Source organism: Ricinus communis, chromosome 2, assembly GCF_019578655.1.
Source record: "Ricinus communis isolate WT05 ecotype wild-type chromosome 2, ASM1957865v1, whole genome shotgun sequence".
Classification (NCBI taxonomy): Eukaryota; Viridiplantae; Streptophyta; class Magnoliopsida; order Malpighiales; family Euphorbiaceae; genus Ricinus; species Ricinus communis.
Genome location: NC_063257.1, coordinates 24,332,819 through 24,350,237, shown reverse-complemented (window position 1 = coordinate 24,350,237; position 17,419 = coordinate 24,332,819). Strand labels below are relative to the sequence as shown.

The 17,419-nt window shown below is 40.6% G+C and overlaps 2 non-coding genes across 2 annotated transcripts; one reads left to right on the top strand and one right to left on the bottom strand.

Annotated features, from left to right (window-relative positions):
- Nucleotides 1-7,906: 7,906 nt before the first annotated feature.
- LOC112534893 lies at nt 7,907-8,013 on the top strand. The gene has a single exon (XR_003079121.1). It is a non-coding gene; the product is annotated as a small nucleolar RNA R71 (small nucleolar RNA).
- A 7,190-nt stretch (nt 8,014-15,203) lies between these two features.
- On the bottom strand, nt 15,204-15,310 carry LOC112534889. Its single transcript, XR_003079118.1, has one exon. It is a non-coding gene; the product is annotated as a small nucleolar RNA R71 (small nucleolar RNA).
- Between the last annotated feature and the right edge of the window lie 2,109 nt (nt 15,311-17,419).

The window sequence follows — 17,419 nt, the reverse complement described above, 5'->3', positions numbered from 1 at the left end:
CATTATCATTGCCTTTAAACAATTAAGGGATACCCACCCCACACTTGAGTATAACACTGTCCACAGTGTTAGAAAAATTGAAACTGGGTATAACACATAACTATTACATCATAATCCTTGAAGATCATACTTAATGTACATATCAAGATGGCAAAGCAAAGTGTTCTACTAAAATAAATTAACATGAAAGGAAAATGAAAGGAAATAACATAAAATTAAAAATGCAAAAAGAAAATAAAATAAAATAAAATAAAGAAGGAAAATAAAAAGGAAAAGGAAAAAGAAAAATAGCACAAATTTTTGTTTCACTGCTGGTAATCTGCCGAAGGCGCATCCTCACTGGTCGGATCTACTAGAGGATGAGGAGTAGGGGAAGTCACTAAAGGAGGGGGCGGTGGTGGTGGCACAGGCTCCGTGAAGCATCCTGCCATATCGAGCTCCATATCATCAATGAACCGCTGATTTTGTGCTCCGGTCTCCACCATCTTTTTAATCTGCTCCGCCATTAAGTTTGTTTGGGTGGCCTACCTCTCCAACCCATGCATAAGCTGGTAGAGTATATCGTTTAAACCTGGAAACTGTGCCCTAGTCTCCTCTTGGAACTGCCCAAACTCCTTTCTCTACTATGCAAACTCAGTATAGTGCTGCTGTTGTAAATCGCAGACTCGATCCAGTCGGTCAGCCAAAGCACTAATCTGAGCACTCGATGTCCCTGTAGAATAAGAAGATGAGGCTTCAGATGTAGGCATAAACACTCTAGCTGGGTTAGGAATCCTAACATCTGGAATCCCAGTCGTCGGATCTTGGGCTCCTCTAGCTGTTGCCTCTCTAGCCTCCTTGACTATTGCGTTCACGAGCCTATACTCTATGCCATGTGGGTGTCGAGTAGCCATGATCATCCGTATGTTGATCATCTGTCTAATCCCTAGTGGTGTCATGTCACCAATCTATGAAAGCTCTGACAGACAGTCGTCCAATACATCTAGTCTCTTGGCTAACCTAGTTATATACGGGTCAAAACAGCAGTGCATCTTCTTTTGGGCGTCTACTATAAATGAACGAATTTGTCGAGCCAATAAATATCCCAAGTCAAGCTTCTTACGATGTTGCATAGCCTAGAGGATGAAGACATCGGTCTGTATTACCGCTCCAAAACTATCTCCCTGACTGTAATCGTGTAAGCTAATAAAGTATGAAGATAGCGGAGATGATCCAGAAGGCTAGACGCCTTAGACCTGCTGGGGTAGTACGATTCTGGCCTGAGTACCAATGAATCCCACATAGTGTCGTACAATATTGGGTTGATGTAGAGACAGCCTTGATACTCCTCACCCGAGGTCTCCTGCTCCGTCCATAATCCCAAGTTGTCAAATTGTGGGACTGACATTGAGAACTCCCTTCCCCCAAGTCTGAAGTAAACTGCATCAGGCTAATGCCAGTTTGTGATCTATTGTTGCAGGAAGAAGGTGCTGAGGAATTCAATCGTAAGCTTGCAGTAGGTTGGCTCAATGATGTCGAAGAATCGCCCATATGGCAGAGTTTCGAACAGAGCACGCACATCCTGAGCCAATCCCACTCTTTCTAGGGATACGAAGTCGATGCAACGTCCCGCCATCACTTGCTTCCATCTCATGACTTGGAATCTACTCTCGTTATCTGCATTAGGAAATGTCCATAATGGATGATGACCAAAGTGTGGATTCGCAAACGGTGCTCTTCTGACTTGGACTAGTCATTGCTATGTGGAGGTGGCCGGTGTCGGTGCTTTGGTGAAGGTGAAGTGGAGGAAGATGTTCCTTCGCCACACGAGCACTTGCTGGTAGCGACGCGTTGCGGTTGCTTTCTACGTGATTGATCGCGGTCCCTCATATTACCTAATGCAATAAATCAATTAGTATTCGAACAAGAAATCAACTTAATCAGAAATTATACCGAAAATTAAACAGCATAACGGCTATAATTCGACTAACATAAAACTTTAGACTTAACAAAAGACTAAAGCCTCAATCTCCTGCATAAACTAATTCACAATTACATTCCAGCCTACTTTATCATGCACCAAATGAAGCAAATTTATGCTAACAATTGTTCATAATAAAATGCCATAAATAAAGTTTATTGCTGCCAAACCCCACACTTATTATTTCATAGTCGAATTCACAGCAAACATAACAACTAGTATTAATTAAATCTAATCGAGGTCATATTGAAGCAGTGTAACAAAGTAAAACTACCAAAGCATACCAGCATGTCATAAATAATATAAATGCATAAAAGAAAAATCAAATTTAATCAAATAAAAGCAAAAGGCAAAGAGACTTACTTGAAGTTGCTGAGACAGGTAAGAAAAATCAGAGATAAGGAAGAAAACAGCACCTTGGAGCTTAGAGAGAGAGAGGTAGGAAAATTTTTGAAAAGGCCTCTTTTTATAGTCACGGGGGTCAGCACGGGCGAAGGCAAGGCCGTGCTGATCATCACGGCCAGGACTCGACCCGTGCTGAACCCTAAAAGCTTCATTATGGCATCCATCCATCGCGGGTGAGGTCACGGCCGTGCTAGTCAGCACGGCATGGTGTTGCTGCCCGTGGTGCCTTCAGAAGCTGTGGTGATGGCTGAATTTACCTTGTGCTTTATGTGCATATTCATCACGGGCTTAGGCACGAGCGTGGTGAGCGGCACGGCCTGGGGATGTAGCCTATAGTGCCTTCAGAAGCCGTGGTGAATGGCTGAATTCCCAAGTTCTTCATGTGTATTCTCTGCCACCACAGTTTCCGTGGCCATTACGGCCTGCAACACCAGGCCGTGTTGATCAGCACGGCCAGAGTCAAGCCATTTAGGCTGTAAATCAAGTAAATAAATCAAACGGGAAAGTCCCTCTTCACCGATTACCAAAAATCCAACATAAATTACTCCAACCCTAAGTTCATACAACTATGTTTAATATATAAAGTAAGTGTTCTAAAGATCAAGAAGCATGCAAATGAATGATAACATAAAAGTGGACCGAAGAAAAGAACATAAAACTAGAATGGGAATGCCTCCCAAGGGCGCTTCTTTTTTATTCTTAAGTCATTTAGCTGGACTCAATATGGATCATTGTTGCAGGTACAGAATCATGTTAACCCGCTGCTCAATCTCCAACGAGTTTCCGTGATACACCTTGAGCCTATGTCCATTGACCTTGAAATCACCCTTCTCGGGATGATGAAGCTCGACTGTGCCATATGGGAAAACTTGCTTAACCACGAATGGCCCCGACCATCGACTCTTGAGCTTCCCTAGGAACAACCGAAGACGTGAGTTATATAGCAATACTCTATCTCCACTCTGAAAGTCCTTGGGACCTTTGAGCCTCTGATCGTGCCACTTCTTTGTCTTTGCCTTGTAAATTGAGGAGTTTTCATACGCTTGTTGACGCCATTCCTCCAATTCACCCAGTTGCCACTATCTTTCTTTACCTGCAGAATCAACATCAAAATTGCAAGTTTTAAGGGCCCAAAGAGCCTTATGTTCTAATTCGACAGGTAAATGACAAGACTTCCCATACACCAGCCTATAAGGCGTAAAACCTATGGAGGTCCTATATGCAGTTCTAAATGCCCATAATGCATCATCCAGTTTCAAAGCCCATTCCTTCCGACTTACACCCACAGTTCTCTCTAAGATTCGTTTTAAACCCCCATTAGTAACCTCAACTTGCCTACTGGTTTGCGGGTGATAGGGAGTAGAGAACCGATGTGTTACACCATAGCGCCTGAGTGCCTTCTCCAATGGAGCGTTGCAGAAATGTGTTCCCCTGTCACTAATTAGCACTCTAGGTGTGCCGAACCTAGCAAATAACCTGTTAAGGAACTTGCAAACAACTTTGGCATTGTCAGTAGGTAAGGCCTGTGCCTCAGGCCATTTGGAGAAATACTCAACAGCCACGAGGATATACTTATTACCATTTGAGGAAGGGAAGGGTCCCATGAAGTCAATACCCCAAACATCGAATATCTCAACTGTATGCATACTGGTTTGGGGCATTTCATCACGGGCAGAGATATTACCTGAGCGCTGACAAGCGTCACAAACCTGAACAAATGTCCTAGCATCCTGGAAGATAGTTGGCCAATAAAAGCCTGCATCAAACACATTCCTAGCAGTATGGTTCGCCGCTTGATGGCCTCTTGCCGGTCCTTCATGACAGTGCCTCAAGATCTGGAGACTCTCTTTGCCATAAACACATCGGCGGATAACCTGGTCTGCACACACTCGATATAGGAAGGAATCTTCTCAAATGTAGTATTTCAAATCAGCAAAGAATTTCTTCTTTTGCTGATAAGTCATACCCTTTGGTAAGACCCTAGCCACAAGATAGTTAGCATAATCAGAAAACCGAGGAGAATCGGAATATATCTTCAATGAATACAAGTGCTCCTTTGGAAATCGATCATCTATCGTGCTCTCATCAAGTGCTTCCAAGCTCGGATTCTCCAGTCTGGATAGGTGATTTGCTGCCAGATTTTCTACGCCCTTCTTGTCTCTAATCTCAATGTCGAACTGCTACAACAATAAAATCCATCTGATCAATCTTGGCTTAGCATCATGCTTATTAAACAAATACCTCAAAGCTGAATGATCAATGAAGACGATGGTCTTTGATAAGACGAGGTATGATCGGAATTTTTTGAAGACATAAACAACAGCCAACAACTCCTTTTCTGTAATAGTGTAATGTTCCTAGGCTCATGTTAACGTCTTACTAGCATAGTAAATGGGTTGGAACTTTTTATCAAACCTCTGTCCAAGCACAGCTCCAACTGCATAGTCACTAGCATCGCACATTAATTCAAAGGGCAGCCCCTAATCATGCGAAGCCATGATAGGGGCTGTGGTTAAAAGTTTCTTTAATAACTCAAAAGAAGACAAACATGCATCATCGAAAACGAAAGGTGCATCCTTAACTAGTAATTGAGTAAGAGGCCTAGCAATTTCAGAGAAATTTCTAATAAATCTTCTATAGAACCCAGCATGGCCTAAAAAACTCCTAACAGCCCTAATAGAACTAGGGGGTGGTAGCTTAGATATTGTTTCTATTTTAGCTCTATCAACTTCCATCCCTGCATGTGAAATCTTATGCCCTAGAACGATTCCCTCTCTCACCATAAAATGACACTTTTCTTAATTTAGCACCAATTTAGCCTCAATTTTGATTTAGTTCTAGGGCATAAGATTTCACTTTTCCCAATTTAGCACCAAGTTAGCCTCAATGCACCTAGTTAGCATGCGTTCTAGACTTGCCAAACAGTGAGAGAATGAATTACCAAAGATAGAGAAGTCATCCATAAATACCTCAATCGACTCCTCAATCATATCATCAAAAATGGCCATCATACACCGCTGAAACGTAGCCGGTGCATTGCATAGACCAAAAGGCATCCGTCTATAAGCAAATGTCTCGTAGGGGCAGGTGAAAGTTGTCTTCTCTTGGCTTCAGGTGCAATTGGGATCTAAAAATATCCTGAAAAACCATCAAGGAAACAGTAAAACATATGTCTTGCCAATCTTTCTAACATCTTATCAATGGAAGGAAGAGAGAAGTGATCCTTCCGAGTTGTATCATTAAGCCTCCTGTAATCGATGCAAACTCGGAATCCCGTTACCGTCCGTGTAGGTATCAGCTCATCCTGCTCATTGCAATTCATCATGCCTCCTTTCTTCAAAGACACCGCATGTGGGCTCACCCAAGAACTGTCAGAAATAAGGTAAATCAATCCTGCATCTAGAAGCTTAATTACCTCTTTTTTTACTACTTCCTTCATGTTCGGGTTAAGTCAACTATGTGGCTAAACTACTGCTCTATAGCTATCCTCCATAAGAATCTTGTGAGAACATAAACTAGGGTTGATCCCGGGAATATCAGCAATCTTTTAGGCGAAGGCCTTCTTATACCTCTTGAGTGCATCTAGAGTTTTTGCTCGCTCCTCAGGTGTCAAATCTGCTGCAATAATCACCGGTAACTTTTCTTCCTCATCCAATAATCCATAGCTTAATTGCTTAGGCAACTCCTTCAATTCTAAGGTCGGGGGGTCCTCGAAAATAGACTTCACTTCGCACTTCGCCAAGAGAAAGAAAAGGATCGAGAATGGTAGGCTCGTGTGATAAACTAGCGAGCTGGTCCAACACTTGCTCGTTAGACAGCTCCTCCTCCTTTCCTTACAAGGCTACCTACAAAGGATCATCAAGCAACATTTCCTGTAAATGAGACTCAACCAAATCATCCATAATATCAATAGAAAAGATAGCATCATCATGGCCTAAAGAGTGTCTCATAGTAGTAGCTAGGTCGAAGGTAATGGTCTCATCGTCTACCCTAAGTTTAAGCTTTCCATCACAAACATCTATTACAGCCCTAGATGTTGCAAGAAAGGGTCTACCTAGGATCAAAGGCACAGTACTCTCACCTTCCATATCCATAACTACAAAATCCACAGGAAAAATAAACTTGCCTACCTTAACAAGCACATCTTCAACAATACCCCTAGGAATCTTAATAGTCCTATCAGCTAACTGAATGCTCATCCTAGTGGGCTTAGGTTCACTCAAACCTAATTTATCAAACAGACTAGTGGGCATCAAATTTGTACTAGCTCCTAAATCGGCTAATGCACCACTAATAGGCAAATTGCCAATGATACAGGGAACAGTAAAACTCCCTGGATCTCTCCTTTTGAGTGGCAGCTTGTTCTGAAGAATAGCCGAACACTCCTCTTTCAAAGTTATTAGTCCCAAATCCTCCAACTTCTTTTTGTTACTCAAGATTTTCTTTAAGAACTTGGCATACTTTGGCATCTGGAAAATAGCTTCAACAAAAGGCAGGTTAATCCATAGTTGTTTAAACAAGTCAAGAAACTTACCAAACTGCTTATCAACCTTCTCCTGCTTAAGTCAAGCAGGGTAGGGGACTGGTGGCTGGTACTCTCTCACAAGGCTCTTCTGCCTATCTTCCAACTTTTCTTCTCCCATTGTCTCAGGCTCTGGCTCCTGCCTAGCTGGCTTATCCTGCATACAAACATCCTCATCATCAGCTAAGGGTAGAGAGCTAGATAATTGCTTACCTAATCGCAAGGTGACAGCCTTGCACTCCCTAGGGTTTGACTCTGTTGTGCTGGGGAGAGATCCTTATGGCCTCTCAGACAGCATCTTAGAAATCTGCCCAATTTGACTCTCTAAATTCTGGATGGATGCCTGTTGATTTCTAAAAGCACTGTCTGTCTACTAGAATCTCGTCTCTGTCGACGTGACAAACTTCATCATCAGCTCCTCCAAGTTAGATTTCTTTCTACCGGAGGAGGGGTCAGAATGGTATAGCCTCGGCCGCTATGGTGGTCAATGATACCTCCAAAGCTCGTGGACCCCGGCATTATTGTTTCTCCACCTGAAATTTGGATGATTACGCCAGCCGGGGTTGTATGTGCTGATGTATGGGTTGTTCTGCTGTCTAGGAGCATTACCCATATAGTGTATTTGTTCAATGTTAGCAGAAACAATAGAAGAAGAATTATTACTCGAAGCAAACATACCTCCCGCATTACAGTTTGCACCGTAGCGCGGGCCACTATAAAATTTAGAGCTTATCTTGGCTGCATGAACCGGCATCTGAAGCTGGTTTAACTTCTTAGTCAAAAGCTCCACTTGAGCTGCCAAGGTTGCTGTGAAGTCCAATTGATTGACCACTCCCTGCCTCACTGGTCAGCTCCTAGAATATTGCCACTGGTAATTGTTCACAGCCATCTTCTCTATTAAGCTTTGAGCCTGCTCGAGCGTCTTACTGTTCATCGCCCCTCCTACTACTGCATCAACCATTTGTCTAATAGCAAGGTTCAAACTGCTGTAAAAGGTCTGAACCTGCATCCATGCTGGTAGACTGTGGTGTGGACAGCATCTCAACAAATCCTTGTATCTCTCCCAGTCATCATACATGCTTTTTTCTTCCATCTGAACAAAAGATGAATTGTCATTCCTTAATTTAGCAGTCTTAGCTGGAGGAAAGTACTTGTAGAGAAATTTCTCAGCCAATGGTCTCCATGTCGTGATAATGTTGGTTGGAAGCGACTGTAACCATCTTTTCGCTCGGTCCCTCAGAGAGAAAGGAAACAGCCTCAACCGAATGGCATCATCAGTTGTTCCATTTATCTTGAAAGGTGTCGCAGATTTCCAAGAAGTTGGCAATGTGAGCGTTTGGGTCCTTGCTCGGCAGTCCCCCAAATTGTACACTATTTTGCACCATTTATATCACATTTGGCTTTATTTTCAAATTGTTGGCTACCACAGGTGGTCGCAATATACTCATTTGTGTCCCCTCAAGAGAAGGTCTAGCAAACTCGTACATAGTTCTAGCTTCATCCGCAGCCCGATTGTTGTCCCCCTTCCCTGCTGGTCAATTCACAGTAGCTTCAAACTCTATCCGCGCCTCCTCTTCTTCTTGCATACGATTCCTCAACAAATGGAGGGATCGCTCTGGTTCAGCAAGAGGGTCTACAGTAGTAGGATTAGAGCTTTTGGTCATAAACTACCTGAAATGGATACACAACAACCAAAGAACACAAGAATAAATAAAAAATTGAAAAGACAAGGAAAATAGAAATGGCTAGATTAACAAAAGAAAAACAAAAATTCAATCTAGTTCACACAAAAATGTTCCCCGGCAACGACGCCAAAAACTTGATAAGCTTTTTGTGTAGCTAAAATCTAAGGCAGTGAACCTATCGATGCAGACTAGCACAAATGGTGAGTATCAAGGTTGTATTCTCGGGAAAGGATGATCCTAGACCTACTGTAGTGTCTTATGTTATCTAACCTAAACAAAATCAATGAAGTGTTATGCTATGATTAAATATGAACAAAAAATTAATTAAATGTCAAATAATCTGAAAGGATTTAGGAAAACTCTCGAAGGAAAAAGCAAACCCTAGGGGACCTAAGCTAGTTGGATTTTAGTGAAGATAGAGATTAAATTGATTATTAATTGCAATTACCTGTGGATGAAGTCTTAACTAAATTCGATCTCCCTCTCGAGATAACCGAATTCCTAAACCTAATAACCTAAAGCTGGGATCTCTTCCTAACGATCGATTATTCGATTAGCATTAAGGTTTAACCCGCCTCTATTAAGCTTTGTTAATTCTTAATTTGGCTAGTCAATTACCCTTATCTCTAAGTGATTATTAACCAGTTCTTGCTATTCAAATTTCCAATTACTAAATGAATTTCTCAATTACATAAAGCAATCTAAATACCACAATTCACAATGTCTCATGAATAAAGTGATTTCTCATTAATAATGAAAGCAAGAAGAAACAAGCATTGATAATCAAAATCTCATCAACATTGAAATAAATCCAATAACATAGGAACCCCAAATAGGTTTGACAATTTAGTTACTCATACTAATAAGCAACACAAAATAAAGAATAGATTCAGAAAAATAAATTAAAGGCATGTATACTCTTCTTCTTCAAGTTGGATGAGAAACCCTAAATTCCCAATTTAGAATAGTAAACCCTAATTTGCTACTTGAATGTTCCCAAATCTTGTCTTGATCTTCAATTTGATGTTAAAACAGTTGTAATCCTTCCTTCAATAAATGAAATGATCTTCTAAGGTCGAGTATTGAAGTCTGGAAGAAGATGATTTAAGCTTGTATAATGGAAATCAAGTCAGAAAATGGAACCCTAATTCAGCAAATTATTTTTGCCTATATAATCCCTTCAGCACGGCCGTGGTCAAGCCTGTGTTTATCAGCACAGGTGGAGTCCAGGCCGTGCTGTACCTCTGCATTTTCGCATCTGTTGACTTCTTCCAAGCCGTGCCCTAGCTGGTGCTGAGCCACCACGAGCCGTGGTGGCTTCGAAAACCGTGCTAAAATGGCACTCTTGGAGGGCAACTACTTGATGATTCGGCACGGCCGAAGTCCAGGACGTGCTCAACCTTGGAATGCTAGTCCTTGCTCAATTTGATGGATTCTAGTCCATAATTGCGCATATTTCCCTCGATTATTGATAATGTCCCTCGATAATGACCTAAAACGTGAAAGGAACTAAAAGACAGGTGATTCTAGTATAAAACGAGATAAATATGCACAAAAATGTAAACAATTGGGCATATAAATATGTATAATATGATGCTTATCAGGGTTCATCATCTGCAACCTTTCGAGGGCTTAGTCTTCATCAGACTAGCCTTATTTCTCCATCTGGTTAACAAATCAGAGGACTCATTTGGCTTCTGCTTAATGGATTCGAGATCCTTGATTAACACTTCCAAATGAGTGTTATAGTTTGATAAAGAATTACACAAATCATGCCATTCAGCTTTGGCAGATTTCTCCAGACCGTGGTACCAGTTGATAGTGGGTCCTTCACGTGACAACACAAACAGCTTGATGATCTGGTTCCTGCTTAGCTGAGTAGTTCCCATAATGGTTACGTACTGCTTCAAATAAACTTTCCCGTCACCAGTCCTGTTGAGATTATTCATCTCAGGCATCCTGAATTTCGCAGGCAACTTGTATTCTCCCGTTAAAACTAGCTCTTTGAAATCATAAGTTAGGTCCAGACCTTTGATTTCTAGCATGCCCTGCATCTTGTCATGCTGGGCACTCAGTCCACTCACAACTTCGCTAGTGGCAAGGATGGTCTCCTATTTAGCCTAATCTAGGATGAACTCATCGAAGTCCCAGAAATTCTAGGGCACGCCACTTCTAGCCAGGTCTTCAGCATTAGCATTGGCATTGGCCGTGGCAGCAGCGGCAGTAGTAGTCTCAACGGCAACCATAACCAAGTCAATAGGAACAAGAGGGTTAGCTAGCACTGTAACGCCTGCATTTTCTCATCATACATGTTATGTGCATTTACATTTAATCATTAGGCATATGATGGTATATTAATAATATTTTTTATTTTATGAGAATAGATATATATTAATTATAAGTAGAGAATAAGAAGCATGATATTAGATTATTAATTTAGATAAGTTGATTAAGTACTTGGGTTATGTGTATTAAGCCTTAAGACTTAATTGAACCAATAGTTGAAGGTTGGCTAAATAGGTTGGACTTAAAAGATACAATTAAAAGTTAGTACCTATGTATGGTTAGTAAGAATTAATTTAGGATGATAAAACTAGTTTAAGTAGGTGGTCGCATTGAGAGATGAATCTTGGAAATTGGAACCATGAGCAAGCTCATTTTACCTCTTCATTTCTCTAAAATTCGTACATGGCCAAAAACTCAAAATTTGGAACAAGAGAGAGGAGTGAAATACCTAGAAAAACTTAAGATTAGGATAGGATTTTACCAACTATTGAAGGAGCCAAGCTAAAGCTAAAGGATTTGAGCATATTAGCAACCCAAAAGCTGAAATTGGTGAGTTGTTACTTGAGTATTATTAATTTGTCATTAGGGTTCTTGATTATAAATTGGGAAAACTTCAATTGATGCTTTCATTGATTAATGAAAGGTCTGATTATCATGAGTTAGTAGAGTATTGAATGATTGCATAGAGATTAAGCTTGATTTAAGTTTAAGTATGTCAAGACAGAAAACTGTCAAAATTCCAGCAACCTTGATGTTCTGTATTTTGGGCATAACATGCGTTATATAAGTCCAAATTAAGCTTAATTGGTGTCTATGGAAATTTTGAAGACTCCTCTATAACTTTGTAGTTTTGTGATTTTGATATTTTTGCCGTTTTGGTTGCTTAAATTGAGCAAATAGATTGCTGCTCGGGTACAACTAGATGTATGACCCTTGCTCAGTAATTTGAGAATAATTAAATCTATAGAAGTCGGAATTGAGTAATTCTCCTTGGAGAAGAAACTAGACACATAAACGTATATGTCTATTTAATACGATATTTTTGTATTAAGCCAATTTTGCCCAGCAATAAATATACTTTGGTACAAAATTTTGTCTAGAAAATAGAGATGTTGGAGATTAGTTTTATGCAATTTATTTGATGTTAATTTGAGTTAAATTGGTATATAGCTAGATGGAACATGTTTATATGATATTAAAACAGTAATTGAGAGTCTTAGAGGAAGAGTTGGACCTATGAATTAGAGAGGGGATGACCTTGTAATGCATTAGAACTAGCATTTACATGAATATTTGGAATATGAATGAAATATGAATTGGTGAATGTGTCAACAGGAACTCAAAGGCCTGCACAGGAAGTTGTGGAGAAAGGAGGTTCTTCTATGCTAAAGGAATAAGTGTATTTTGAGTAAGTAAATAGTTAATATTTGCTATGTTCATATATTTAATCAAATGTTTCGCAAATGGTTGTGTTTGCTTAATATTGTGTTATGTTTGAATGAATGAATGGAAATGATTGGTGTTGAGTGGAACAATTGTTATTGCTTGAATATGATATAAGTGAAATGATTAAATTATGATGTTAAGTGCATATGTGCATGTGAATGGTGGATTCCCCTGTGAAAAAAAAATATATATATATATATAAAGCCTTAGGAGGCTAAAGCCTAGAGAGGCTATAAAAGTGTATAATGTGAGGATGAGGCGGAGCAGCTTACGTGTGCGATAGGTGAGGATGAGACGGAGCAGCATATTAAAGGGGATCCACAAGCCGTGAGAACTAAACATAATTGCTGAATTGTATTTATCCTATGATGGTTGTAATGAATTGAGTAGAATGGTATGAATTTATGCATAAACTATGAATCATGGTAAGTTATGTGATTGGGTGGAAATTGTATTAAGTGTATATGATATAGATTATGTTGATTATTTATTTACTGAGCTGGAGGCTCACCCTTCTTCAAAATTTTTCTTTTCAGGTTTATAAATAGTAGTGCATCCGTTGGTTGTATCCGAAGTCTAGCTTTTAGCAGTTTTGTCAGGTTGGGCCAGTTTTATGGAGTCTCCTCCTGATGCATTTTTTATGCAGTTATGTGATGTATATGGAAGTGTGCCTTGTAAGGCATAAGAAGATGTTTTGAATACTTGTTAAATGATGTTTAAGTATAATCATATGTTTATATGTTAATAACTTTATGTCTTGATTCTTAACAATTGATAAGCATCATACTATACATGTTTTCATGCCCGATTGTTCACATTTTTATGCATGATTATCCCGTTTTATGCTAGAATCACCTGTCTTTTGTTTTCCTTTTCATTTCAGGTCATTTTCAAAGGACACCATCAGTAATCGAGGGAAATACGTGGGATTACGGAGCAAAATCCATCAAATTGGGCGAGAACAAGCACCCCGAGGGTTGAGCACGGCTGGACTCACGGCCGTCTTGAATTATCAAGAGGCTATCCCCAATTGTGCCATTTCAAAGACGCCTTGTAGCCACCACGGCCTCCGGCCGACTGTGGTGGATCGGCACTGTGGTGGCTCGGCTTCAAAGACTGGACTCGTGCGTCTTGAATCAAAGACTGGACTAATCAACTATATAGGCGATTTTGAATTCTAATAAAAAAAAAGATGATTTTTGGACTCAATTCCAAGACACACACTTAATCAAATATTTCCTATACCTCAATTGTAGACCTGGAGAGATCAATTTTCATCAATTGAAGGGGGATTCCACTTATTCCAACATCGAATTGAAGATCAAGACAAACTTTGGGAGCATTCAAGAGGCAACTAGGGTTTGAGATTTTGAATTTGCAAATTTAGGGTTTCTCATTCAGCTTGAAAGAGAAGGGTGTACATACCTTTAATTTGTTTTTCCTTATTTTGTTCTTTAATTGCTTTGACTATGAACATGAGCGGCCTAGATCTTTTGAATCCATTAGGGTTCACCTTTGTTGATGGATTATGCTTAATTGTTAGTTTTTATAATTGTCAATTCTTGCAATCTTCTTGCTATTCGGTGAATAAAAGTTTGATGCAATTAATTTGAGACGTTGGATTAATTGTTTATTAGGTTGTTTCTTGACATTGAGAAATGCTTGTTACAACTGGATTTTGAATAGTAAGGACCGGTAGTTAACACTTAGAGATGAGGTTGATTTACTCACGGATTAAGAACTAACAACTCTTAATAGTCTTAAATCATACTTAATGCTAATTTGTAGTAATCCGATAGGAAGAGATTCCATTAGGTTAGTGCAGGTTTAGGAATCCGGTAAGCTCGAGAGAGGCAGGGATTCAATTCAGGGATTTAGGCACGGGTAAGCAAGATCGGCAATCCATAAAATTCATCTTTAGAATTCCATCACTTAGGCTCCCTTTTGGATTTATTTCTCTCTTTACAATTGTCTTTTAATTGTCCATTGTTGTCCTTCATTTACTTAATTGCACTCATAACCATTAGCTGGTATGTTAGAACTTTCACACCCTATTTCAGACTAGATAACATAGCAAGCAGTAGTAACTCTAGGTTCACCCGATCTCCAGGGATACGACCTTGATACTCACTAGTGCTAGGCTGCATCGGTAGGTTCACTGCCTTAGGTGTAGGTTGCATAAAGAAACCATCAAGTTTTTGGCGCCATTGCCGGGGAACTGTAATGGTGAACTAGAGTGAATTGTTTTTGTGTTAATTTAGTCATTATTTGTTTTATTCATTTATTCTTTAATTCTATTATTATTTATTATTATATTATTTTTGTTGATCGGTGGTTGTGTGGACTTTCGGTTTCAGGTAGTTTATGACCAGGAGCTCAAACTCGAATCTTATAGAGCCTCTATCTGATCCAGAACGATCCCTCAGACTCTTAAGGAAGAGGTTGCAATTAGAAGAGGAGGAGATTGAGGTTGAGATACCTGTGGATAGACTAGACACGATGGAAAACCATGACCCCCATGAGTGAGGATCGGGAGGACGATGTACAAGTTTGCTCGACCATCTTTGGATGGGACGAAAACTAGTATAGTCAGACCTGCTGTAGCGGCCAACAATTTTGAGATAAAGGCCAATGTTATCCAGATGATCCAACAAAGCGTGCAGTTTGGAGGATTGCCCAGCGAGGATCCCAATGCACATATCTCCAACTTTTTGGAGATTTGTGACACATTCAAAATAAATGGAACAACCGATGATGCCATTCGGCTGAGATTGTTTCCATTTTCCTTGAGGGACAGAGCAAAGAGATGGTTGCAATCTCTTCCACAACAAACGATCACTACCTGGAAGGCGTTGGCCGAAAATTTTTATATAAGTATTTTCCTCCCGCTAAAACTGCTAAACTTAGAAATGACATATCTTCTTTTGTGCAGTTTGATGATGAAAGCATGTACGATGCATGGGAGAGATTTAAAGATCTTTTGAGATGCTGCCCACATCATGGATTGCCAGTGTGGATGCAGGTTCAGACCTTCTACAGTGGGTTGAACCTCGCAGCGAGGCGAGATGGTGGATGCGGCGAGGCGCTAAGCAAGAAGGCCCGAGCAAGCTCGGGAACTTGATAGAGGAAATGGCCATGAACAACTATCAATGGCAATCCTCTAGGAAACGACCGGAAGACAAGGAGTGGTCAACCAAGTGGACTCTACGGCCTTGGCATTTCAAGTGGAGCTTCTAGCCAAGAAGATCGACCAACTCCGGATGCGGTTCACGCGTGAGCGTTGGTCGCGAGTTTTGTGGTGGCCCGCATTACGGTCTGACTGTCTGCGGGAGGTATGTTTGCTTCATCTTCTATTAATTTTCCATCTAATTCTACTATATCTTCTGATGTTGAACAAGTTGATTATATGGGGAATGCCCCAAGACAGTAGAATAACCCCTACAAAGTAATACATACAACCCTGGATGGCGCAATCACCCCAATTTCGGTTTGGAGGAACAATAATGCCCAGTGGTCCGCCAGTTTCAAAGACTTCATCAACAGCCCACAAGAACAACCACTGGGCTGCACAAGCTCCTCCTCCCAAGAAAAGAAGTCAAATTTAGATGAGCTCATGATGAAGTTTGTGACATCTACGAAACAAGATTCAATGATCGATAGTGCACTTAGGAATCAGCAGGCCTCGATTCGAACTTGGAGACTCAAATTGGCCAAATTTCTAAGATGCTTTCGGAGAGACCTTCAGGATCGCCTCCCTAGCACTCATGAGTCAAACCCGAGGGAGCATTGCAAAGCTATCACCTTGCGTTCGGTAAGAATTTGACCGGTTCTTCGCCTTTAGGCCGATAAGGATAATACAATCGTGCGGTCGAGCCGGCTAAGGAAGGACCGGACCTTGAGATGGTAGAGAATGAGAGAAAGAAAGAAGACAGTAAAGAGCCACATGCGGGAGCATCGGCCGGTACCATATCCCTGCAAGGTTGAGACAGGGATATGGTGGACAAGCAATATGAGTAAGTTTCTTGACTTATTTAAGCGGTGAAAATTAACTTACCTTTTGTTGAGGCAATTTCACGGTCAGAAATCCTCAAGTTTTTAAAGGAGATTTTGAGCAACAAGAGGAAGTTGGAGGATCTTGGTCAGTGGTGCTTAATGAGGAGTGTTCACTATTCTCGAACAAACGCCACTCAGCGAGATCCAGTGGAGTTTACTATCCCTTGTATGATTGGTGATTTATCAATTAGTGGTGCATTAGCTCGATTTAGGAGCCGATTAACTTAATGCCCACTAGTTTATTTGCCAAATTAGGGTTGCATGAGCCAAAGCCTACTAGGATGAGTGTTCAATTAGCGGATAGGATCAAGTAAAATTCCTAGAGGTATTGTTGAAGATGTACTTGTAAAGGTAGATAAATTTATCTTTCCTGTAGATTTTGTGGTAATGGATATGGAGGGTGATAGCACTGTGCCTCTTATCCCTGGGTAGGCCTTTCCTAGCTACATCAAGGGTCGTTTATCGATGTAAGCGATGGAAAGCTTAAGCTTAGAGTTAATGATGAGACCATTACCTTTGACCGGCCACTTTCATGCGATGATGTGGTTGAGTCCCATTTACAAGAAATTTTATGTACTGACCCTTTGCAAGTAGCATTAGGCCGAGGGATGAGGAGGAGTTGTCCAATGAGCAAGTGTTGGAGCAACTCATTGCTTTATTGGCTTCCGAGCTTGTCAATCGATCCTATCTTTTTCTTGACAGTCCAGGGTGCGGAAAGTAAAGACTTCATTCGAGGACCCACCAGTTTTAGAACTGAAGAAATTACCGAGCCACTTGGTTTATGCCTTCCTGGATGAAGAGAAGCGCTTACCGAATCATAGCGGTACCGATCTAACTCCCTGAAGAACAAGCCATGCTTGTTGGAAGTTCTAAGGAAGTACAAGAAGGCCTTTGCTTTCAATATAGCCGATATCCCGGGCATAAATCCAAGTTTCCCGCTCTCATAAGATTTCATTGGGGGCCAGTTTGCGGTCGTTCCTCAAAGACGACTCAATCCGAACATGAAAAAGTGGTAAAGAAGGAGGTAATTAAACTTCTTGATGCAGTTTGATATATCCCATT